Source organism: Denticeps clupeoides, chromosome 20 (assembly GCF_900700375.1).
Source record: "Denticeps clupeoides chromosome 20, fDenClu1.1, whole genome shotgun sequence".
Classification (NCBI taxonomy): domain Eukaryota; kingdom Metazoa; phylum Chordata; class Actinopteri; order Clupeiformes; family Denticipitidae; genus Denticeps; species Denticeps clupeoides.
Window position 1 is genome coordinate 17,218,447 of NC_041726.1, and position 24,747 is coordinate 17,243,193.

Genomic DNA, 24,747 nt, shown 5'->3' on the forward strand with positions numbered 1-24,747 from the left:
ATGGGTTTGTTTCCTTATCTGCTAGGCCCCCACTGCCCTCACTGTTTCAACCAGCACTGGCAAGATTCAAATGCTATTTTTGTAATTCCATGTAAATACATGTAACATTTAGCGAGGATTGTTTATTTATTTATTTAGTTGATTAGTTTTATTTTTTCAGAAAAAAATTCAGGACAGTTGACAAAGAAATCTGGATCACATGAGGCTCGGTTTTCAGAATCTGTTCTGCACGTTTACTTCTGATGGCATATATGATGCAGCGAACACACAATCCTTTGTTCGCTGCATCAGTGAGGAGCCAATTGCCCAGCTCTCGTCTTTGGCCAGTAATGTGAGTGGTTGCTTTAGCCAATCACAATGCTCATAGACCCTCACATATCCTCTGCACCATTTATCCCATTTAGAGCCCCACACTTCACAACTTTCACTCTGCTGGTGGCCTTTCATTACCTTACCCTTCTTTAAGGTTCCTCTTTCTTTCCTAGCCGTGAGGATATTTTGTCTATAGACACACACCCTCTCCGTTTCCCAGACTTTTTCTGTTTATATTACAGTCATTAGTGTAAAGATTACAGTGTGTATATGGTATAATTCTTCAGCTCCTCCCCATCTCTCCATGTCTGCAGACTTTACTGCACTCCACAGTGAGTTGAATGAGTAATGGGAGCTGCAGCGCTGCTGCTGGCTCAGTGCTCTACTGGGTTCTGCTAAAGAACCGTTCAAGATATGGGTTCTGTCCATTTTCTCATATCATCGTTTTTGTGGAGGATCAGAGGGCTGGGAGAGGGTTTTTTTACAAAGTGATCTGTATTCAAACAGCATGTGTCAGTAGACATTAAATGGATAGTATGTGCAAAGGCATTACATGTGTGCTAGCATCAGTATTAGCCTTCAGACATGTGTGTTGACCTGAGAAATTTGTCTGGCCCTCCACTCCTAATACATCAGATCAAACATTAAGCATTATGCTTTAAAACATGCAAACATTTCCTTCTCTTTTCACTCACACACAACTAAACTAAACTGGGCATCTTATACACACAATTAGGTGCGTTATGTCACAATGTTTAGTTGTATTATGTGTGTGTGCATTTGTGTGTTTATGTGTGTTTAAAATTGTTTGATATCGGCAGCTGTCAACATTTGCAGGGCACCTGGGGCAGTGAAAGATTCATGGGAATTAAGCATGTCATGTCAGTATTAATCATTCAGAATTTACATTCTACCCGCTTTGCATCTGTCGTAATATTACCCTGCTATTGTTTCTGCTGCCCCTCCAAATGTAGATGCAATTGAATTTGAATTTAACCTAAACAAACATAAGGTGTGTTTGTTTAGGTTTTGAATTTGACTAATTGAATTTAGAGTGAATTCATGTGATCACAAGTCTTACTATTCAATCCAAACTCTTCAATATTTTTCATTTTCCCCAACTCATTATTTGAAACTCATTAAAGATGAAAACAGGAAAGATCTGGGTGACTCTAGAATTCTGTGTTACACCAGCCGTCCAATGGAGGAGAGAGAAAAGCAGTATCTCATGAGTTTGTCATCAGTCCTCTCGCCGAATGCGCGCTTCACTGTCCATCCATTTCATTTCATATTTGAACTTTATGTCTGAGTGTGTGTATGTGTATGTTTGTGCGTGCGCGTGTGTGCACATCTGTATGTAAATTCAGTTGTGTGTGGGTTCTGTGTTACCCCTAGCCACAGTTACCCCTGTGCTACCCCTAGCCTCTGATTCTCTCAGTCGTAAGAGTCACATTCTCATTAGCGTCCTCATTTACCAGGGCTTGTCTCACACTGAATTAGGGAGCAGTGGCATGGGTCTCTGTATGAACCAATCACATTCCATTGAATCGAGGGTACAGGACAACTTGGGACAGCGTGACAACACAAGTGAAAAAGAAATGGATTATTTGATCAAATACACACACACAAGCATGGGGGTTGGGCACAAGGGAGACTCAAACATTTTCTTTGGAAATCGATATGGCAGAGTAAGCATTTATTTTAATTAGCTAACAAGATTCTCGGGGAGTAGCAGTGCTCACTACAATCAGGAGGAGTGTCTGCATAGCAGAACATAAAAAAGAACGTTGTTTTAGAGATCTACAATTGTGGAAAATTAGCATATACTCACTCACTTACTCACTATCTATAACTGGTGGATGCAGATCTGGGTCGCAGCAGCTGGAGACCCTCCTGGGACATTGGGTGCAGGGCAGGAACACACCTAGGGTGGGGCACCAGCCAATCACAGAAGTGCACACCATTCACTCACAGGTATGGCTACTTTCAATTACTTGTCCATCTAGTATGCATGGTTTTAGGTGATCGGGGTAAAAATAACTTAAATGCAAGTATCCCAATGATTGATTGATTGATTGATTGATTAATTGATTGACTGATTGATTGGTCAATCAATAATAATATTGATCAATAATACTTTGTAACTTGATGAGGTTGTACTATTTTTGTTTCCAGGATATTATTAAGTAGTGGTAATAAATTCAAATAGTTTCTGGTAAGCTACAGAATAGGTTAGGTCTTATTCTTTTATCCCAGGACACACAGATGGCTGTGATATATTTTTCTTTATTAGGCATTATGAATTGTAGAAAGAAAAGCAGATAGAAAATTACAAAGCACGCTGTTAGGTTATACCCCGCATGGAACCAATTCTCAGTTGACCCAGAAACAAGCTTCGACTGAACCTTCTCCTGGCCCTCAGGACCCCTCTGCTCAAAGGCAATCTGGGCACCGCCTGGAACACACAGGGAAGTGCTGTTTTATGTAGAGATAATTTATGCATTATGCACATGTTCCCCTCACTTATTCTGTTTATCTTCCATCTGACTAGGACCTCAGTAATGTGGAGTCTTTTTCAACTGTGATTCCCTTGGCTGTCAGAATCTCTGGTCACACCTTATGTTTGTTTAGGTTTTATGCCTTCTGACCTGTATAAAAAGCACCATTAAGCATAATGAAGGGTCTGGTGAAATCTGGCAAGGAGTTTTGGCCACCACCTGTGTCTCTCTTCTGTCATGGAGTGAAAGATGACAAAGAAAGAGCTTAGCTTCACAAAGCAACTTTCATGTTGTCGTACATAAAAATACTGAAAGGTCATACATAGAGAAGGGGGATTTTAGGAAGTTCTGAAAGATGTCCAGGGACTTGGCATTTTGCATTTTGGAAAAGAGCTGTCTTTTATGGCAAACAACTAGGAGACTCTTTTGAGCAGATCTCAGCAGAGAAGGGCTGAAGAGATTTGTACATTAGGAGGAGGATTTTGATGGAGATCTGGAATTTATCAGGAAGCCAGTGCAGGTGAATAAGAGTAGGGGCGATTTGTAAGAGTAAGTAAGAGATCGTATGAGTTTGTTAAAATATATATATATATATATATATATATATATATTTATACACACACACACACACACACACATATATATATATATATATATATATATATATATATGTGTGTGTGTGTGTGTGTGTGTGTGTGTGTGTGTGTGTGTGTGTGTGTGTGTGTGTGTGTGTGTGTGAGTAGGGGCGATTTGTAAGAGTAAGTAAGAGATCGTATGAGTTTGTTAATATATATATATATATATATATATATATATATATATATATTTTATATATTATATATTATATATATATATATATATATATATATGTGTGTGTGTGTGTGTGTGTGTGTGTGTGTGTGTGTGTGTGTGTGTGTGTGTGTGTGTGTGTGTGTGTGTGTGTGTGAGTAGGGGCGATTTGTAAGAGTAAGTAAGAGATCGTATGAGTTTGTTAATATATATATATATATATATGTATGTATGTGTGTGTGTGTGTGTGTGTGTGTGTATATATATATTAGCTAACACTAATTTCTTCCTCTACAGAAAATGTATAGTGGTCTACTTATCTTGTGGTGCCATTTAACAAAATGTTTACAAGCGTTAAAAGGGTCTATATGAAGGACTTCTGTATTATACTGTAGAATAGTCAAACAGTCAAAAGAAACATCAGCAGATGAGTCAGAGGGGTGTGATGGTCTTGAAGTATTCTGAAGAAGTTTTGTTTAAAAAGTTGTGGTTAAGAATAGAGGAAAAACCCACGATTTACACTTAAAGCATTTATCAGACGCCCTTATCCCGAGCGACTTACAATCAGTAGTTAGAGGGACAGTCCCCCTGGAGCAACTTAGCGTTAAGTGTCTTGCTCAGGGACACAATGGTAGCAAGTGGGTTATGAACCCGGGCCTTCTGGTTCATAGGCGAGTGTGCTACCCATTAGGCCACTACCACCTAGTGATGGGACGAATGATGGGATGAATCACAGAATTATGAGTCATTCATAAAAGAAGCAGTCACTGTCAAATAAGTGTCATTGCTTCATTGGAGAGGACATAGATATTGGTGTGTAAAAAGGATTTATTTGCTTGCACTCATTGGATTGACTAGTCCCTCCCGTCTCCCGTCTGTCCCTTTTAGTCTATTAGGATTATCTCAAAGGTGAATTTAATACCACCCACAGACTACATGAGCCTTAAATCTGCCGATTAATATCATTATTGCATTTAGTAATGAGACCTGCATCCTTAGTTATCCTTGTGTCGTGTGACTAAAATGGCCATCAGTTTTTTATGCAGCTCATGCTCTGTCTCCACAAACTGGCAGTGCTATTAATATTCAGAACAAGTTGACAATGATTCAGTCATTTATTTTATGTAGAATTATTTCAATCAATCATCTATAACAACCCAGCTATTTTATTTACTCACTGTTGCAGTCCATTTATTCCTGTTGATTCTCTCCTAGATATTCTATATGATAAATGAGTGGATCTATTCAAGGCACATGTTGCTGGTATGAAATGAATTAATTTACAGATTTTTCTGTAACTTAACCTAACGTTCTTGTGAAAAAAAGTTTTAAATAGCAGACTTGAGGCACTGAAAGATCATCATTCTGTAGCTGTAATGATGAATATTACCTTTTCTAAAGTCTGCCCTCAATAGGCTCCTGATAATGTAAAACTTTTTAGAGGACAATTCAATGTGACATTGATCTGGAGGAGTGGGAGGTAGAAAAAACATAGTAAAAACGTCTTCTAGAAGAGAGCAAACAATGTCTACTTGAAGTCTGCAGCTCTTTATAACACCACCCAAAATGTCACCAGAACGAAGGAAAATTTCTGTTTGTCTGAAAAGGCAGACACTCTCTTGTGTCACCAAAATCCTGGGAGGCTGCAAGGTAGTTTTGATGTTGTGGTTTTGATGTCATAACCTTTAGCTTGATGGCAATTAAACTCAAGCTCAGCATAGTCATATGTTCTGGGACTGTTAGCGCATAGCACCTGAAGACCACAGCTACTTTCTTTGAAAGAGCTTCTGCAAATAGTCAGGTTCAGGGCGATTTGCCTTGTGCTTGAGGTCTGCATGGAATCATCTCAGTCTGAGGTTATGGATGAGTGGTCCACTATTCTTGTTGTACATTAGTCATTATGCACATGTAAAAAAAAGTTCAGCATCACTAATGGCAGATTGACAATTTCAGCATTACGCTTATCAACTGAAGCCTATTGAGCACCCCCAGCAGTGTCTTGTGTCACAGTCATTGTCTCGTAACCATTGTCATATTATGTCTCACCTAATAGGTGCACTCTGATCATAAAGACAGAGGTTTAACACATTTATATTGAACGCATCTGTATTAAAGCCACATACATGACTAAAGTAAGGGTTACAGTGATTTTAGCATTGAAATGTCTACTGCAGAACCAGATATTAGCCCAGCTGTAAATAAAAAATAATGGATCATCTCTGCCAGCTACAATGCAACTCCAAAAATATATCCTCGTGATAACTTTTTACCAAGCATTTGAACTAAATCTCTTTGGTCAATATTGGCTTTATATTGGCTTAATTAACTTGGTGGTGGAGTTTTTGTGAAGCAATCAGAGGCTGAAAGTCTTTATTCTTTTAAATGTTTTATTTAAAGTGACCCAATAACCTTCAGGGTCTGTGGCTAAGAAACCTAAATCCATGAAGTCCTGAATGAACTCACGCACACAAGGCCAGTAGATCCCAGGAAGCTCATAAGACTAGCCTGGGTGTGCACTGGGTAAATATCAGAATCTGGTGACCCAGCCAATGCCATGTCAGGATCACTATTCCTCTACTCCTCCTTTCTCTGATTGGATGTCTTGACTGATGCGACTCTGTCGTCATTCTTGTTCTTGCCTCCTTCATATGTCATCTTTTTAAGACATTTACATCTCATCAGGTCATGAATTTTTTATCACGTCGCTGCAATCCTAATCCATGGGGCTCATAAAGGGAGAGGGAAAGATGGAGAAATGTCTCCATGTTCTCTGGCAAGTCAATAAAGAAGGCAGAAAACATCAAGAGGGTGATAGGAAGGGAGAGAACTGTCAGCATTGCAGCTCTGGCATAAACTCCAGTAAGGCATTGTTTGTCATGGAGGGGGGCTCAAACGAGGCAGAAAATAGAATGAGAAAGTAAACCAGGAGGAGAGGAGAGCAGCTTTACACTTCATAGTCTGGGGAGAGCAGATGGTTTCTGTGCACTTGCCTCCAGCACAGACTAGGGGAGAAGAGACAAGGGGTGAAAAAAAAAAAAAAAAACACTTTTTATAATGCAATGCATTGGTTGTTCAGTGGTAGACTCAAAATCCAATGGGGTCTTACTGCACAGGTTCAAACCCTGATCACAGCGCAAAATGGAACTCCTTTTTTTGGGACAGTGGTGGCCTAGCGGTTAAGGAAGTGGCCCCGTAATCAGAAGGTTGCCGGTTCTGAAGTGGCACTGAGCAAAGCACTGTCCCCACACCCTGATCCCCAGGCGCCTGTCATGGCTGTCCACTGCTCAGTAACCCTTACTGGGTTAAAGGAAGAGGACACATTCAGTTTTGTGCAACGTGTGCTGTGCTGCACAATGTTTCACAATGACAATCACTTCACTTCATAAGGCGCTTCAGCTTGATATGAGGACCCAGTATTTTTGCACTGGTATGCTATTTGGACAAAGAATGCCAAAACGTCAGATCAATGTGGCATATTGTCTAATAAAATCTAATCTGCAAGTGGAGTACAAAATTACTTTGTTTTAATTGTCTCTGACCAAGGTGCCAGAAGCTGTGGGTCCTGTGGGTTTTGCATTGCTTTCATAATTAAAAAATAAATGTCAGACTGCGTATTTGGATGGTAGTAAAATGTCACCAACCAATGTCACATCCATGAGGAAAAAAGTATGTATTGTATGCAGCTTATCTGGGGGTGATGAGCAACACACTGTACACATTTTATGCTTTTTATGAGTGTGGAAGGAAGATAAAGGACAATGATACAACCAAACCTGACCCTTTCTCTTGATATGGGTAGAAAAACATTTTGTTGTATATTTGTTGGCCTTTAAGATGCAATGGCAGTTATGATGTTACATTAATATAGCAGATGCTTTTATTCAAAGTGACTTGCACTCTCGAGCTTTGGTGTGAGAGATGAAAGTGCTACCTAGTTCAAAGACACAGTGCCTGGAGTTTTAATAAGAAGATGAACAATGAATTTGAGCAGTAATAAACTGGGGTGATAGAAGTCTAGGAGAGGTAAGGTATTTTGGTAACCTTAGCTAACTGCAGACTAGAGAAGCCTTGATTTAAGTAAAATACTGTATGTTGGTGTATTTGTTTTATGGAGGAGCACAGTATGGGTGGAGTTGGGTCCAGATTGATTGATGCAGACCCTGAAGAAGGCAGAAAAGAGGGCTGGTATGGATGTCTGTATGGATTTTTTTGCAGACACCTGCCAATTTGAGAAACAAAATCGCCGGCTAGTGACTAGAAAGAATTAAGTATGTATGTGTACATGCATAGGGAAATAGGATGTCTAAAATTGAAACATTTCAGACAACTTTATTACATTTTCTATTTATATTAATTATATTCCATTATACCAATTGAGCTAGAGTTTTATTTCCATGCTTTAAAGACTGACATTCTGAATTCTTATGTAGGCCTAGCAATAAGTCCCAATTGGATGTGAACATTGATCAAGTCAGAGACAGTACTTTGCTCAGTAGCACCTTAATTGCACCTTGGCAGTTCAGGATTCAAACTGGCATCCTTTTGATTACAGGATTGCTTCCTTAACCGCTAGGCTATCCTCTAGATCTATAATCTATGAAGCCCAAACTTTGTCAGAGCAACAACATTATGAGGATCTCACTCAGAGATCCACAGCATGTTTGGTTTTAAAAGCTGCACAGATCAATGAGTTTGTGCTTGAGGCAATGATTTAGTGAAGTGAAGTGATTGTCACATGTGATACACAGCAGCACAACACATGGTGCACACAGTTAAATGTGTCCTCTGCATTTAACCCATCCCCCTTTAGTGAGCAGTGGGCAGCCATGACAGGCGCCCGGGGAGCAGTGTGTGGGAACGGTGCTTTGCTCAGTGGCACCTCAGTGGCACCTTGGCAACCTTCTGATTACCGGGCCACTTCGTTAATCTCTAGGCCACTACTGCCCCAGAGCATCGCCTCCCGCGTGATAGGCGGGGATACTCACCACTATACTAACAAGGAGCTGGCTATTCGATGAATTAGGCTCTTGAAGGTGATACATCCATCTTTATCCAGCTTCAGACCAAAAGCATTCACTGCGAAATTAGTACCTGATCGCAGGGTTATCTGAGTTTTGGGACAAATATTACAGAAGGGTGTGAGCAACTGATGAATGGACATATTCATTCATGCATTTATCAACCTCAGAGCCATTACACCCATGCCAGCAATTTTCAGGCTTCTTGAGCTTGTCCATAAAATGGAGCTGACACCTAAAGCAGTCTAGCCAATCATATCTTTTGATGTGTGAATATCAGCCTTCTGGCCATGATGGATGCAACTGTGCACCTCTGATTTCAAGGACCAGCTGCCTCCTTCATGGAATATTCAAACTATGTGTGAAAAAGAAAAGCTGTGAGGACCATGGCACCAAATATAAAAGAGAGAATTTCTTCTCCTCATTGTTCCACCACTTTGCACACTGGATAACAGAGCTGTAGAGTAAAACTTTATAATCCCCCAGATTTTTTCCATAGCTTTTTCCACATTTTTATAAGTAACCTGTGTCTCAGAAGAGCATTTGCTGCTGTGCTGACACTTTATTTTTCCAGTGAAAATAATTCACCTAAAAGCAGATGAAAGTAGCTAAACTCATACTGGGCTAATACCAAAAAAAAAGCTTCTTTCAAAAATAAATCCCCTCACAGATAGCCGTCCTAACAGGGAATTCTTACAGAATGTAATGAATAAGATAAAGGTGATTCATGTTACAAAATATACTGAAAGAAAAAACATTTTTGATTAAGTAAATTAAATTAGATGTTCATAAAATCAGAAAATCAAAGTTCATTTTCATATGATACATGTATGACAAGTATACACATATGAATTACATACAGCAATTAATTCACAGGTTGTAAGTAAAGGTTCAAAATACAGAATAGAAATCAAAAAGTAGAAAGTATTAAATGTATCTGGTCATCAGCTGATCAAAATCTTTAATTGGCTAAAACTGGCTTTCATTTATTTTTCAGTCAGCCATTCACACTTTCATGACCTCCTGATGGCAAAGGCAAAAAGGCTTTATGTCTTTGAACGTGGCAGGATTGTTGAGATGCACAAGCAAGGTCCCTCGCAGCACGCCATTGCTGCCGAGGTTGGATTCAGTAAAACTGTCATTTTTTGTTTCTTAAAAGATTTACAGGGTTATGGGATGACATCTGCAAAATAAGGGTTTATAGAACAAAGAAATGTCTCCTCCAATGCCACAAACATGGAATATAATGGTGGAACAAAGTTTTACAATTGTATGATAAGGAAATCCCAATATAGGTGCTTTCTTCATGGCACAGTTTAGAAATCTTAATCATAATATGGGGTACATTTTCCTTCAGTGGAACAATGGTTCTGCAGGTTGTGCAGGGATGTATAAACAGTGGCTGGCTATGTAGAGATGTTGCAGCAGGCATCACTCTGAGCAGTGATGAGTGGATCTTCACAACGACTAGGAGAATTATCTCAGTTGTTTGAACCTTCCTGGGTGTTGCTGTTCTAAATTCCATTGAGTAATAATTCTTCCACATAATGCAGGTGTGTAGAGTCTTCACTAGGACAGTAGCAATATAAATTTCCAGTGGACAGGATTCGTGTTCCACACCTACCAATCCCACGTGCCCTCATGCTTACAGACAGATTACATCTGAGCTGAGTGCTTTAAAGTGTTTCTGTAACATCATGTTGCACTCATTGTTGCATTGTTGTGAGCTCAGATTGTTCCATGTTAGCTGGAGCATCTTCATCTTAACACCCTATCCAATACAGGACTGAGGATGTTACAGCAAACACTACACTCTATATTGTGTACCTTCACCTGTTACATTTCCAATTGGGACTGACAAGTAGATTTTGGTTTGAAGAACTGAATAAGATAATTAAGAAGAAAGAAAGTGGAGATACTTATAAAACAAATATCAAAACACAGAAGCAATCTCTCAGTCCTCTTTGTCCCCACTTTTTTCTTGAAGGTGATATTTTGTTTGTGTAATTGGCTGAGCTCCAAGTGTTTTATGATTAAAGAATTCTCTCCTCATCTTCACAATCACTCCACCCCTCCCTCTCTGTCACTCTTGATCTCCTGCAGCTCCTCAAACAACCAATTACAATCGACTTCTCTTTTCATTTTGGAGCCTGTGTGTAATATGACTTTGTGTTCGGAGCAGGGTCAGCAGCTCATACCAACGTCGTCTGTCCAATCAGGCAGCTAATATTTCATCCTGGCAATGCGCTTTGCCAGTGAAGCCCAGTTCCCATCACGACACATTAGCACCCCAACTCCTCCTCTCAGCCACGGGTCAAACGCATTCACATTCAAACAATTAAGAATACTCACCTCATTTGTTTCATATGAGGGTCTCAGCTCATGGCTTAAATTGGTGTTATTTGGAATGAAATGGACTACGGGCCCTGGTTCAGACACACACACTATTTCCCTTGGTGTGATTGGCTGGCGCATGACTTCACAGGGACAAATAGAGAGATGTGTAAAGATGCATGTCATGAAAGGTTTTCAAAAGCAAGCTGATCTGAGCATTAGTAATTGTTATCATTAAAGATATTTAGAATCATAAGAGAAAATTATTATTTTATTCACTCAGTTGCATGAGAGTGGAGTGAAGTGGGCTGTGGGATTGAGATCACTTAACACACTCTGCCCTGTTACATCTAATCATATCACATTATTTGAGCTGAGAAAAGATAAATACTTCCTGTAAAAAACAGAGTTGGCTGAGCCATTACTTGATTGACAGAAATGGATGAGAGGGAGAGATGTAGACAATTGCTGTTTCATTTCTCTGGTGTGTTTTGCTCACATTTTGTTTCATGTTCTGTCTATAGATTCAATCGGTCTGGAGTCTGCATCTTGTGTAGGGCACCCTGCCTCCTCTGCCAGGTAAACTGATTTACTACAGATAATTTTTTGCTGCTGATCAGATGCCTGATGAATTGAGTAAAGAAATACATATGTGAATAAATAAATTGTGTATGTTTGCTTGGGTGCTTTGATTGGTAGAGGAAGTGACTGGTATTCAAATGGCTCTTACTCTATGGTTGATTGTGGGATTATTTTTTACACTAGTCTGCACTAGTTTAGCCAAATATACCCCAAATATTACAGATCTAAGGGCTGAGAACCACTGGTATATGATAATAGAGATAATTCAAGAGAGGAACGCTAGAGCTGTGATGTCATACTGTAACAATGTTCACAATATGCACAATTATTACTTTAATTTGCTTGTCAGATACTGTGATCAGGTCTGTGCTCATTGAATAAATGAGAGCCATGGTTACTTCACCCCCCCCACCTCATTATGCGTTGGATGTGTGAATGTCACAGCAGTGTAAACATTCTCCCTGTAGCAGTCTGTGTCTTTTTCTCACTGACACCGACACTGCCTCTTGAAGCGGCACGGGTTTAGAATACTGAAGAACAGGAATTGTAATGCTAGGAGAAGTTAAGAAAAGGATGCTTGTAGCATTACTCCATTTCACAAAAACATGTTCTCTTCTTCTCAACCAAAATATAGAAACAAGGAAGTGCTGCAAGTAATGGAAAGTCAGGCTTGCGATTTCTCTGATAAAAGGACAAATGATAGGACAAAAGATAAATCTGAAAGACTTGTTCAGAGCTTCAGACACAAAATTGTGAGGCTAGGAAACACAGAAAACTTGTCATGTCATCTTTGGTGATCAGTTTGTCTTCTGCTCACATAACCACTTACAGTAATATACATTTTAAACAAGTGACTTCTATAAGCTACTGTATGTGTTGCATCTGATTATCAAATCAACATGATTGTCAAATCCCTGCTATGTAATGTTGATTAAGTCTAACACACAGTGCATCCGGAAAGTGACAGCGCATCACCTTTCCCACATTTATTATGTTACAGCCTAGTTCCAAAATGGGTTCAATTAATTTTTGTTCCCCACAATTCTTCACACAATACCCCATAAGGGCAACATGAAAAAAGGTTTTTAGCGAATTTATTAAACATAATTAACAGAGAAAGAACATGTAAATAAGTATTAACAGCCTTTGTCATAAAGCTCAAAGTTGAGCTTAGGTGCATCCTGTTTCCCCTGATCATCCTTGAGATGTATCTACAGCTGAATTGGAGTCCAACCATGGAAATTGTTGACTGAACATGATTTGGAAAGGCACATGCCTGTCTATATAAGGTCCCACAGCTGACAGTTCATGTCAGAGCACAAACCAAGCATGAAGTCAAAGAAATTTTCTGTAGACCTCCGAGACAGGATTGTCTCATGGCAAATTCGGGGAAGGTTACAGAAATGTTTTTGCTGCTTTGAAGGTCCCAATGATCCATAGGTGGAACTTAAAAACCACCAGGAATCTTTCTAGAGATGGACGTCCACCTGAGTGATCATGGGAGAATGGCTTTAGTCAGGCAAGTGACCAAGAAAATGAAAGTGAAGTGATTTTCATTGTGAAACACTGCAGCACAGCACACAAGGCATACAACAAGTTGTTGTCTCTGCATTTAAGCCATCACTTTAGTGAGCAGTGGGCAGCTATGAAATGTGCCTAGGGAGCAGAGTGTGGGGATGGTACTTTGCTCTGTGTCACCTCAGTGGTACCTTAGAGGATTGGGATTTGAACCGGCAACCTTATGGACAACCTAGAAGCAATCCACCAATCAGATCTGTATGGTAAAGTGAACAGATGGAAGCCAGTCCTTAGTAAAAGGCACATTCCAGCTTGCCTTGAACTCTCTGACCAAGGATAGGTGTGCCAGGCTTGTGGCATCATATTCCAAAAGACGCAAGGCTGTAATTTCTTCCAAAGGTGCAAAATGACAAAATATTGAGCAAAGGCTGTGAATACTTTTTTTTTACGTTGTCATTATGGGGTGTTGTGTGTAGAATTCTAAGGAAAAATGCATTTCATCCATTTTAGAATAAGTCTGTAACATAACAAAACTTGGAAAATGTGATGCACTGTGAATACTTTTCAAATTCACTGTATATGAAGGGGATGAGGTTGAGGTTGAAACTAAAGTAAATGAAATTAACTGAAATAATGTACCAATTTGTACCGTTTTGTGACCCAAAAAAAGTTAAAATGTATTTCTTGTACACAACCAAGAATTCATTAGTAAACTGTCAATAGCTCTCAGCTGACTTTTGGGAAGCAACCAAGACTGATGACCTAAACCTCTTCTTGATCTTTGCAACTGCAGCTTTTAAGGCATGGGAGGGCTGGGACTCTCATGATAAAAAATAGATAGTCTTCTGCTGGAATTTTGGATTACTTTAAGGTTCTCAGTCTCTAAATTTAACTACTCATTCACTCCAGAGCTGTTGAGGTGAACGATCACTGACCTTTTCAGAACTGGCATTCCAGTGGCATCTGAGATTTAGTGCTCGTGACATTTTACTCTGACTGTTCTGGTCATGGAAGGCCATCACTTGACTCTCAGCTGACAGTGACTGAATGTATATCATTCTCATTATGTGTGTGTGTAATAGAATAAGAAAGCGAGCAGTGTACTTTTGGTTACTATATGCTTTCTCAGTTGGTTTGCACCAAAAAATGAACTTTATATTCAAATTTTGATGACCAATAATGGGAACAGCCAACACCTACAAAGCACCAGGAGGTGAGGATGACAGTTTTTTGCATCATTCTGATGCTCTCTCTGCAATCCCAGCCAAGAGGACCAATAGACTACTCCACCCTGGCCTAACTACTGAGAATACTGGAAGGAGTCAGATGATGAAGAGGAATGGGAGCTGGTACTTCCAATTCCAACACCAGCTCCTTTTTACAACACCAGCTCCTCCCATTTACATCACACAGGACCTGTCATGGTCCTGTCACATCAACACCATGGTGAAAAACTCCCTGTAGAGTCTCTACCACCTTAGAGACTTTAGACAGCCTTCCAAGGTGCTTAGGAACTTCTACATAGAGAACATCCTGACAGGAAACATCTCAACCATGTTCGGTAACAGCACCATGCTGGACAGACGAGCCCTACTGAGGGTGGTTCAATCAGCTGAACGCATCATCTGTACCAAGCTCCCTGACCTTCAATTAATCTACAACAAGCGGTGCTGGACCAGGGCCAGGAAGATAGTGAAGGACATCTGCAACCCCAACAATAGACTGTTCTCTCTGCTGCAATAAGGGAAGTGCTTCCGCTCCATGAAGTCCAACACAGAGAGAATGAGAAGGAGCTTCTTCCCGTAGGCTATTCGAGCTCTCAACAACAACACTACTACATAGGACAGACTCTAATACACTCCAGCACTTTCAATCACTTCTGGACTCTACCCCCCCCCCCCCCCTAGAATTTGAGGGGGGGGTAGAGCAATATGCAAATTTTTACTTTACTTTCACTTTACACATTTGCACACCTTCACCCCACCTGTTACACATATTTTAGGTTAAAAACATAAAAGTGTAATATTTGGTTTTGTTTGCAATATTTGCATATTGCTTCACTGTATACTTGCAATATTTGCTATATTGAGGTCTATAGCAGTCGCTAAAGCATTTCACTGCATATCATATTGTGTATGACTGTGTATGTGACATTTTGAATTTGAGTTGCAAGGTCCATCTGTCTTTCTTGCCCTTCATTGCCTGGTCCCACCTTCCTTCATTTCTCTTGTTCCAGTGAGGTTGCCAAGTTCAGCACCAGTTTATTCTTCTCATCACCTGGCTCTTCCTTCCTCCATGCTTCCTAGCAGAGTTGCCAGGTTCAGCTCCCTTTCTTGCCTCTCCCTTCATCACATGATTCTACCTTTCTCCATTTCTTTGGTTCCAGTGGGCTTGCCAGCACTGGTTTCTTTGTCTAGTCACCAGGCTCCATCTGCAGCCAGTTCCAGCCCCAAAGGGTTCCTCTGGTCCATCAATATTTACATGAAACTGCAATAGTAATCGACTGGTGTTAATAAATTAGAAACTATTCATTTTTGTAACCTTTATTGTGCCATGCCAGGTAACATCAGATGAGTGTTTTTTTAATACAGTGCTTGCAACCTTTTGATTACGGGTCAATTTCTTTACCCACTAGGCCACTACTGCCTTATAATCCTAAACAATCCTATAGATATCAACATCTACCTCTTTGCTGCGTTTAATAGTTAGCCAAAAAAAGTAGTAGCTGCCTGCATCAGATTCAAAATAATGAAGCTCTCACATCTAGACTCTTCTCTGTCTTGGCCTCTAGGGGGTGGACAAACTTCCCCCAAGCAGAGTCACTTCCGATTTAGATAATACTTGTAAACTTTCTTGTAGTCCGACTTATAGTATGAATAAAATGATTGTATTCATAGTTGGGGTCCTAGTGAACCAGAACTGATTACTTCAATGGTGGTAACCTGAAAGCATGTTGTAATTTTCTGTGGACAAGGGTGTCTGCGAAATGCCATAAATTTAAATGTAAATATAGTAGCCTAGCAGTAACACACTTTAAACCAGAAGACCACAAGCAGGTTCAAAGCCGATTTACTACCATTATGTCCCTGAGCAAGTCTCTGTAACTACTGACTGCAGGTTGCTCAGGATAAGGGCATCTGATAAATGCTGTAAATGTAAAAAGTAGAACTAACTGGAGTCCAGAAACGTGAATAGATTGATTTAGATTGGTGTTCAGCCAACACTAAATAAATCATCCTACTTATCTACTTACAGATTATGCAGTATGTACTGCAAATTCACTAGTGCATGATATGAAACTTTAATTACACATGCTTGCTTTTAATTACTCATGCTTGAAGAGATGTTTGATGCTAAAAATGTCAGTGAATACATTCCATATTCTGTGTCTGGTGTTGTGGAGGATTGTTGGAGATTTGTTCAGGAAAAACCTAAACTGGAAATTATACTAGGCAGTAGTTTATTGCAATGTGCAGTAAGACAACAGCCAGCCAGTCAATTAATCTGCCCTGAACCACGTCAGGGCTTCCTTTTATGCACTGTTTATATCTTTGGCAAATGTGTGTGTACCTCAACTTTCTTCTCAAGTTGTGTGTGGGTGTGTGTTCCTGATTGGTGGATTGCTGCAGAGAACAATCCACCAATCCACTGTTTCAAGGTGGTTGAACCATCACCTTCTCGTGGTGGAGGAGTTTGAGAGCCCTAATGATCCTACGAACTATGTTGTCTGGGTCACTTGAAAAATTGGTCTAAGGTAAAGGCTTAGACAAAAAATGGTTAAGAAGATCTTTCCTGGAAAGCTCTGACTGGGGACTCCATTGTCCTGCTGGAGGACTTCAACACTCACATGGGCAATGACAGCATGACCTGGAGGGGTGTGATTGGAAGGAACATCCTGCCAGATCTGAACGTGAGTAGTGTTTCGTTATTGGACTTCTGTGCAAGCAGCAGTTTGGCCATAACAAACACCATGTTCAAACAAAAGGATTCCCATCGATACACTTGGTACCAGGTCAGCCTAGTTCACAGGTCAATGATTGACTTTGTAGTCGTATCATCTGACCTGTGGCCATACGTTTTTGACACTTGGGTCAAGAGCGGAGCTGTCAACTGATCACCACTTGATGGTGAGCTGGATCAGATGACAGGGGAATTTGCATCAAGTTTGCATCATCAAGTTTGCTGACGACACTGATCTCTGACAACGACAAGACGGCCTACCTGGAGGAGGTTGGAAATATGGTGAACTGGTGCCAGAGGAACAATCTCCACCTGAATGTCAGCAAAACAAAGGAGTTAATAGTGGACTTCAGTACAAAGCAGTAGAGGACCTACCAGACTTCTGTCATCAGCAGGAGCCCAGTGGAGAGAGTGGACAGCTTCCGTTACCTCGGTGTTAACATCATGCAGGACCTGTCATGCCAGGTATCAACACCGTGGTGAAAAAGACCCGGCAGCGTCTCTACCACCTCAGACGCCTGAGAGACTTCAGACTGCCCTCCAAGGAGCTCAGGAACTTCTACTCCTGCACCATAGAGAGCATCCTGACAGGAAATATCTCAACCTGGTTCGGGAACAGCACCATGCAGGACAGGCGAGCCCTACAGAGGGTGGTTTGATCAGTACCAAGCTCCCTGACCTTCAGTCTATCTACAGCAAACGGTGCTGTACCAGGACCAGGAAGATAGTGAAGGACCTCAGCCACCCCAACAATGGACTCTTCTCTCTGCTGCGATCAGGGAAGCGCTTTTGCTCCCTGAAGTCCAACATAGAGAGAATGAGGAGGAGCTCCTTCACGCAGGCTGTCCGAGCTCTCAACCACAACATTACATAAAACTCCAGCACTTTCACCTTCAATCACTCTGGACTCTTTGCACAAATCACTTTGCACAAATCACTTTGCACAAAATCTTTGTGCTTTTTACTTTACTGCTCTTTTTTTAAACATTGTCTTTCACTCATTTGAACACCTTCACCCTACCAGTTACACTTATTTTATGTTAAAGACGTAAAAGTGTAGTATTTGGTTATGTTTGCAAAATTTGCATATTGGTTCATTGTATACTTGCAACATTTGCAATACTGTGGTCTGTACAGTGGCAAAAAGCATTTCACTGCATATCATACCGTGTATGACTATGTATGTGACAAATAAAATTTTAATTTGAGATTTGAATTTGAGGGGAAGATGCCACGTGCACCTGTCAGACCAAAACGTATAGTGAGGAACTGCTGGGAATGCCTGGTAGAAGAACCTTTCAAGATGGTCTTCAATTCCCACCTCCGGACGAACTTTGACCACGTCCCGATAGCAGTGAGGGACATTGAGTCCGAATGGACCTTGTTCCACTCTACAATTGCTGTTGCGGCTGTTGCTAACTGTGGTCACAAGGTGGCCGGTGCCAGTCGTGGCATTAACCCCCATACCCGTTGGTGGACACCAGAGGTTAGGGGAGTCGTCAGGCTCAAGAAGGAGGCCTACAGAGCATGGCTTGTCTGTGGGTCTCCAGAAGCAACAGACAGGTACTGGATGGCCAAGCAGGTTGCAGCAGTGGCAGTTGACAAGGCCTCAGGAGAGGAAGGCAGTAACTTGCTCACACTGTTTACAGTGGGGATTGGGAGCTGTTGACATCGACTGAGGCTATAGTCGGGCGGTGGAAGGGATACTTTGAGGAGCTCCTTAATCCCACCACCGCACATTCCAAGGAGGAACCAGGACTGGGATACCTGGGTATGGACTGTCCAATCTAAGGGGCAGAAGTTGCTGAGGTAGTCAAACAGCTACACAGCAACAGAGCCCCCAGGGTGGATGAGATCCGTCCTGGGTATCTCATGGCTATGGATGTTGTAGAATGTTGTGGTCGACACGTCTCTGCAACATTGCGTGGACATCAGGACAGTTTCAGTGGAGTGGCAGACTGGGGTGGTGGTCCCTGTTTTTAAGAAGGGGGACCAGAGGGTGTGTTCCAACTATAGGGGGATCACACTCCTCAGCCTTCCTGGAGTACTAAGGTACTAGAGTGGAGGGTCCAGTTCATAGATCTCAGATTGAGGAGGAGCAATGTGGTTTTCATCCTGGCCATGGAACTGTTTACCAGCTCTTTACACTTACTAGGGTGATGGCGAGGGCATGGGACTTTGCCCAACCAATCCACATGTGTTTTGTGGATTTGGAGAAGGCTTATGACCCTGTCCCTGGGGCCACCCTATAGGGGGGCGCTCCAGGAGTATGGGGTGGATGGCCTTTGGTTAAGGCCATTCAGTCCCTGTACCAAAGGAGTGTGAGCTTGGTCTGCATAGCAGTAAGTTGGACCTGTTCCCGGCGAGGGTGAAGAGGGAGCTGAACCAGAAAGCAAGGGTCTCGATTTACCGGTAAATCTACGTCCTAATCCTCACCTATGCTCATGAGATTTGGGTAATGAGAGAATGAGATCGTGGATACAAGCGGCCGAAATAAGTTTCTCCCTTAGGGTGGCTGGGGGCAGCCTTAGAGATAGGGTGAAGAGCTCGGACATTCGGGAGGGACCCAGAGTACAACCGCTGCTCCTCCACATCGAAAGGAGCCAGTTGAGGTGGTTCTAGCATCTGATCAGGATGCCTCATGGACGCCTCCCTGGGGAGTTGTTTCAGGCATGTCCTGCCGGCAGGAGGTCCCCGTGTCGACCCAGGACACGCTGGAGAAATTATATCTCCAATCTGGTCTGGGATTGCCTTGGGGTCCTGCCGGAGGAACTGGTTGAGCTGGGGAGAGGGCTGTCTAGGATTCCCTACGTGGGATGCTGTCCCCGTGACGCAGACCCGGATAAGTGCTCATTATATATGTAACTGTCCGGGTGAAGGTCAAAAGGCACGTAGCAGAGGGGAGGGCAAAGCCTACAGCTGTACAGTAATGAAAACTCTTTGCCATTGTGGCTGGCTTGCACAAGAAATGGTGGTGTAGGCGCAGGAAGGGAGAGAGGGGGAGAGATGAAACGACATGGGGTGACATTTGGTCATGGGGTAAACAGTTACCGTGGCTGGTGGGTACAGGACAGGGGCAGGCAGACATGTTGTCTCCAGGCTGGGATTTTTCCAGTGGCCATAAGACCAAAGGGGCATTCCAAAGAGTAATCCGTGTCCATGTGAAAGGATAGTGGATGTTCGAGTCAAAAGAAGTACAGACGAGGGCAATCTTGGAGCTTGGTCAGCAGAGACAGGATGAACCACGAATGATAAGCAGGTACTGATCAAAGATTTTACCTAGTAAATACCTAGTATTTATAGAGGAAGCAGACTTCTTTCTCATCTGTTTCTGCGTTGATGTCTGCGTTGATGCCTGCAAGGTTTGAATCCACCAACCTTCAAAGTACCACTGATATGTCACCTTGAGCAAGGCATCATGCCCACACACTGCTCCCGGGCACCTATCATGGCTGTCCACTGCTCACTAAGGGAGAAGGGTTACATGCAAGACACATTTTGTTGTGTGCTGAGTGCATCATATCACTTTAATCACTTTCATTAAAAATGACTGGAGTAAAATGACTGTAGCCTGGTGTCCGTCACATGAGATCTGCCCTCCAATTATTCTCTTCTCTACACCCTGTTCAGAGATTGACAGGGGTCTGTAATGCCCACTGCTAAGTAACTCAGCCTCAGCTACCATTAGTCAGACAGAGACCCGCTGCTTTTAAGAGTCCAGTGGAAGAACACAGGTGAACTGAACTGTCTTTCAGATTCCATCAGGGAAATTATAGAAGACATCCTGTTTGGTCAGGGTTTGTGTATGTGTGTGTGTGTGTGTGTGTGTGTGTGTGTGTGTGTGTGTTGCTATATTGTGAAACATCTCCCTACTGCCCATCCTAATTAGCAGCTGTGCTACAGTATTTGCTCTAGGGCAGATCTCAATCCAGTGTGGTGGTGAGCATTGTGTATGTATGCACACACAGACACACACACATGCATAAACACACACATATGTTCATGTAGGTAAGAATTAGAGCGTGATAACACATACCTTTGTATTACTGCAGATTGCTGAGATATGAGCTTGCAGTGCTTTTTGTTTGTCCTTTTTCTCTCATTCCTTCCTCTCCATCAAACATTAGCAGTTGTCGGCCAAAATACACTTCCTCCAAAAAATTACCTCCTCCAATAATTACCTCCAATCAAATCACTTATAACACCTTTGCATTTCATAATATTGCACGCAGCAGGCGTGTTTGTTAGGGTTTTTTTGTATGACTAATCAAATTGTTTTTTAGAATCAAGACAGGTTACATTCACAGAAACAGAGCGCAGATAGATTTCAGGGTCATGGTTGTTCCTGGGGTCATACTTAGCACACCATAAACAGAGAGGTGCTGTGGCATTTGGTCTGAGGTGTGAACCTTCCCAAAAGCTCTGCACTGCAGTGGAAGCAGGTCTGTTGCGTAAGAACTCTTCGCCTGAGGACCTACAAGGAAGGGCTATTTTGCACTTTCTCTCAGATGAAGAAAAATGTGTTACACTCCATGTGTGTGTGTGTTCTGAGAGCTTGAAAAATGAGTCTAACACTACAGGAAAATGTCACCTTTATTCGCTTTCAGTATTCCTGCCTGCTCTCTCCCACTATTTATTATAAAAAGCTGTACAGAAAACAGGCAGTCATGTGGGATAACCTTTTACTCTCGCAGGAGGGTGACAGGGACACATTAACGAAGCAGTTGAACCACTTGTTTAGAGATGATTCAAACCAAACCTGGAAATTCTGGGGGAATTAGAAAAAAAAAAAAAAAAAGCACCTGTCCCAGTCTGACCTGACAATTTGCAGAATATTTGCTGTGGTATTTGCTGCAGATTCACGTTAGCTATCATGTTGCACAGTCAGAGCTTCTCTCTTCTCATCTTTAATCTTTAACAGATGTCAGTGGGTTGGTGGGTACTATGTAGAGGTAGACTTTCAAGGTTACTCAGTAAACAATGTCCCCCCTATTGCTACATCATCATGGTGGGATGTTATTCTTGAATTCCCTGAGAACATTTGGGGAATGTTAACTAGACGCTATTGTGCATTTAACATCATTCAGCTCAGTACTACTACTATTAATATTAATAATGTGATTGTACACATGCTTTCAGCAACATTGTCACTTTATAGATAAGACAAATAATAACTTGCCGTATTGCTTCATTACTTGTCACTGGAATTAAATGACATTATGAAAGGATGAATATAACAATTTGATGGAGCTAAATGCACTGCATACAGTGGGGCAAAAAAATATTTGGCAGCCACCGATCCTACTTAAAAAGATCTGTGGGTCTGTCATTTTCTAGGTACATGTCACGTCTGCGAGCTGAAGGAGGAAGGAAGCGGAGAGGCAGTACATACTGGGAACAATGATTTATTAACAATAAAGAAAAACGACACAAGGGCTGAGTTTTTCCTTGTGTGCAGAAGGGTCAAGTGTGGGGGGTGTCAACTGTAGGGCCTGTCAAAGCCCATTGAGACATACTCTATGTGATTTTGGGCTATATAAGAAATAAATGTTGTTGTTGTTGTTGTTATAACAGCAGTCCTGATTGGGCCCAGGTGCGTCCCCAGGTGCCCCCAATCCTTACAGAGCCCCACCTCCACAGGCTACGTCCTTGGAGCCCTAGCAGTACCATCAGTGGCTGGCTCTCAGATGTCATCCTGCATGGTGGCCTCGGTCCCTCCAACCTGCACACAAAAATCAGGGCTGACCCTTCAGGGTCCCTGCTGGCAGTGCCACCAGCTCCCCTCCCTGCTACGCGCAGGGAGGCAGTCCCGTCAGTCCCTGTCGCAGTCTTCCTCCTCATTCGCAAGCTGACGGGGGAAGGAAGCACAGAGGTGGGGAATTTTGGGAAATTCCCAACAAACACAAAGGAAAATTGCACAAGGGCCGAAAACAGTGGAAATAATGGGGAGAACAAAAACTAACCCGCAGGCGTGTAGCGATTGTCCACAAAATGTCAAAGTCGACGACGGGCTGCTCCACAGCATCTATTAACCGCCCTCCAGTTAGGAGAGGCAGAATGTTAAAAATTCAGGATTTCACATTATATGGTTTTTAAAGAATTTATTTTAATAATGATGCAGAAAATAAGTATTTAGTACCTACAAACAAGCAATAATTCTGGCACTGACAGTTCCTAATCTTCTTAACTTCACTTGTTACCTGTATTAATGGCACCTGTTTCAACTTGTTATCTGTATAAAAGACACCTGTCTGCACCTTTAAACAATCAGACTCCATCCTTCACCATGGCCAAGACCAGAGAGCTATCTAACAAAACCAGGGACCAGGTTGTAAAATTGCACAAGACTGGAATGAGCCAGTCAACAATAAGCAAGTAGCTTGGTGAGAAGAGATTAACTGTTGAATCAATTGTTAGAAAATGGAATAACCGACAATCTCCCTCGACCTGGGACACCATGCAAGATCTCAAATGGTCTTGAGAATGGAGAGGGATAATCTGAAGAGATCTGGGACCACAGTAACAAAGGATACTATTAGGAACACATTACGTTGTCATGCATTAACATCCTGTAGTACATGTCCAAGCCAGCACATGTCCAGCCCTGTCTAAAGACCCCATCTGGATGTTCCAGAGAAAGATGTCATGTGGTCAGATGAGACCAAAGTAGAAGTCGTATTTTGAGGGGGAACCCTATATTATGCTTTGGGGCTGTTTTGCTACAAAGGAGATAGGACGACTGATCCATATTAAGGAAAGGATGAATGGGGCCATGTATTGTGAAATTTGGGGAAAAAACCTTCTTCCATCAGTTAGAGTATTGAAGATGGAACATTGCTGGATCTTCCAGTGTGACAATGACCTCAAAGACACCACCCAGGCAACGACGGAGAGGCTATTTAAAAGGCATTACAAGATTCTGGAGTGGCCTACCAGTTTAGCCAGCCATTTTCCCTACAGATAATTTCTAAAAACCTAATTTTTGGGGTATTAAGCATCCTGGTGCTTTCATTCCAGATCTGCTTTTCAGATGTGAAATCATTATTAGACAATAATCTGTCCGATGAAGGCAAATTAAAACCTTCAAATAGGGGGTCTTTGAGAAACAGGGTTAAGAGGCCACAAAACCCATCATGATGAAATAATGCTCTTTTTACTACCAGCATTTAAAGAACATACTCAATGCAACTTCATTGCTGATGTTCCTTTGTAAAACTTTAAAAGTTGGTAATTTAAACATGAGAGAATATGGTAACTCAATACCACAATATGTATAGATCTATATGTGCAACACAGTCACGCCCACAACCCGTTGCTCAGTTAAGTAAAAATTGATGATGGGCATCACTGAAAAAACTGATAGAAATAAAGATTGCACTAAGAAAAGAACAACTCTAAATACACAGCGGATTCATGCATGTACACTGCACTTATGCCAGAGAAACACATTGACAATTAAAGCTTGTACACAGCAGGTTCTTGTTCAAATCTCTTTCAGTCATGATGCATCACTCACATTTAGAGACACTCAGCCTCTCAGCACAGCATGTTGCCTGTTACTGTGCTGTTTGCGCTTGCTCGCAGACACACACACACACAGACACACACACACAGAAAATCTGCTTCCTGCTGCTGCACCAGCTGTTAGACGCTCATGTAAATTGTTCACCCAGCTCAAACTAATGTGCTATCTCTTCTCCATCTCTCAGTCATGATCATATGACCAATCAGGCTTG

General features: G+C 41.8%; 1 protein-coding gene across 5 annotated transcripts in view; it reads left to right on the forward strand.

The window, feature by feature from the left end:
• The window catches only part of dlgap3 (discs, large (Drosophila) homolog-associated protein 3), a 152,969-nt gene that overhangs the window by 45,830 nt on the left and 82,392 nt on the right, over positions 1-24,747 (forward strand). For 2 of the 5 annotated variants that reach the window (XM_028963325.1, XM_028963327.1), the window contains 2 exons: positions 2,178-2,286; positions 11,476-11,530. The exons of 1 other annotated variant lie outside the window; for it this stretch is intronic. The gene's annotated coding sequence lies outside the window, so the exon portion shown is untranslated. The remainder of the gene's footprint in view (positions 1-2,177; positions 2,287-11,475; positions 11,531-24,747) is intronic. 2 more of the 5 variants (XM_028963324.1, XM_028963326.1) reach the window with 1 other exon arrangement.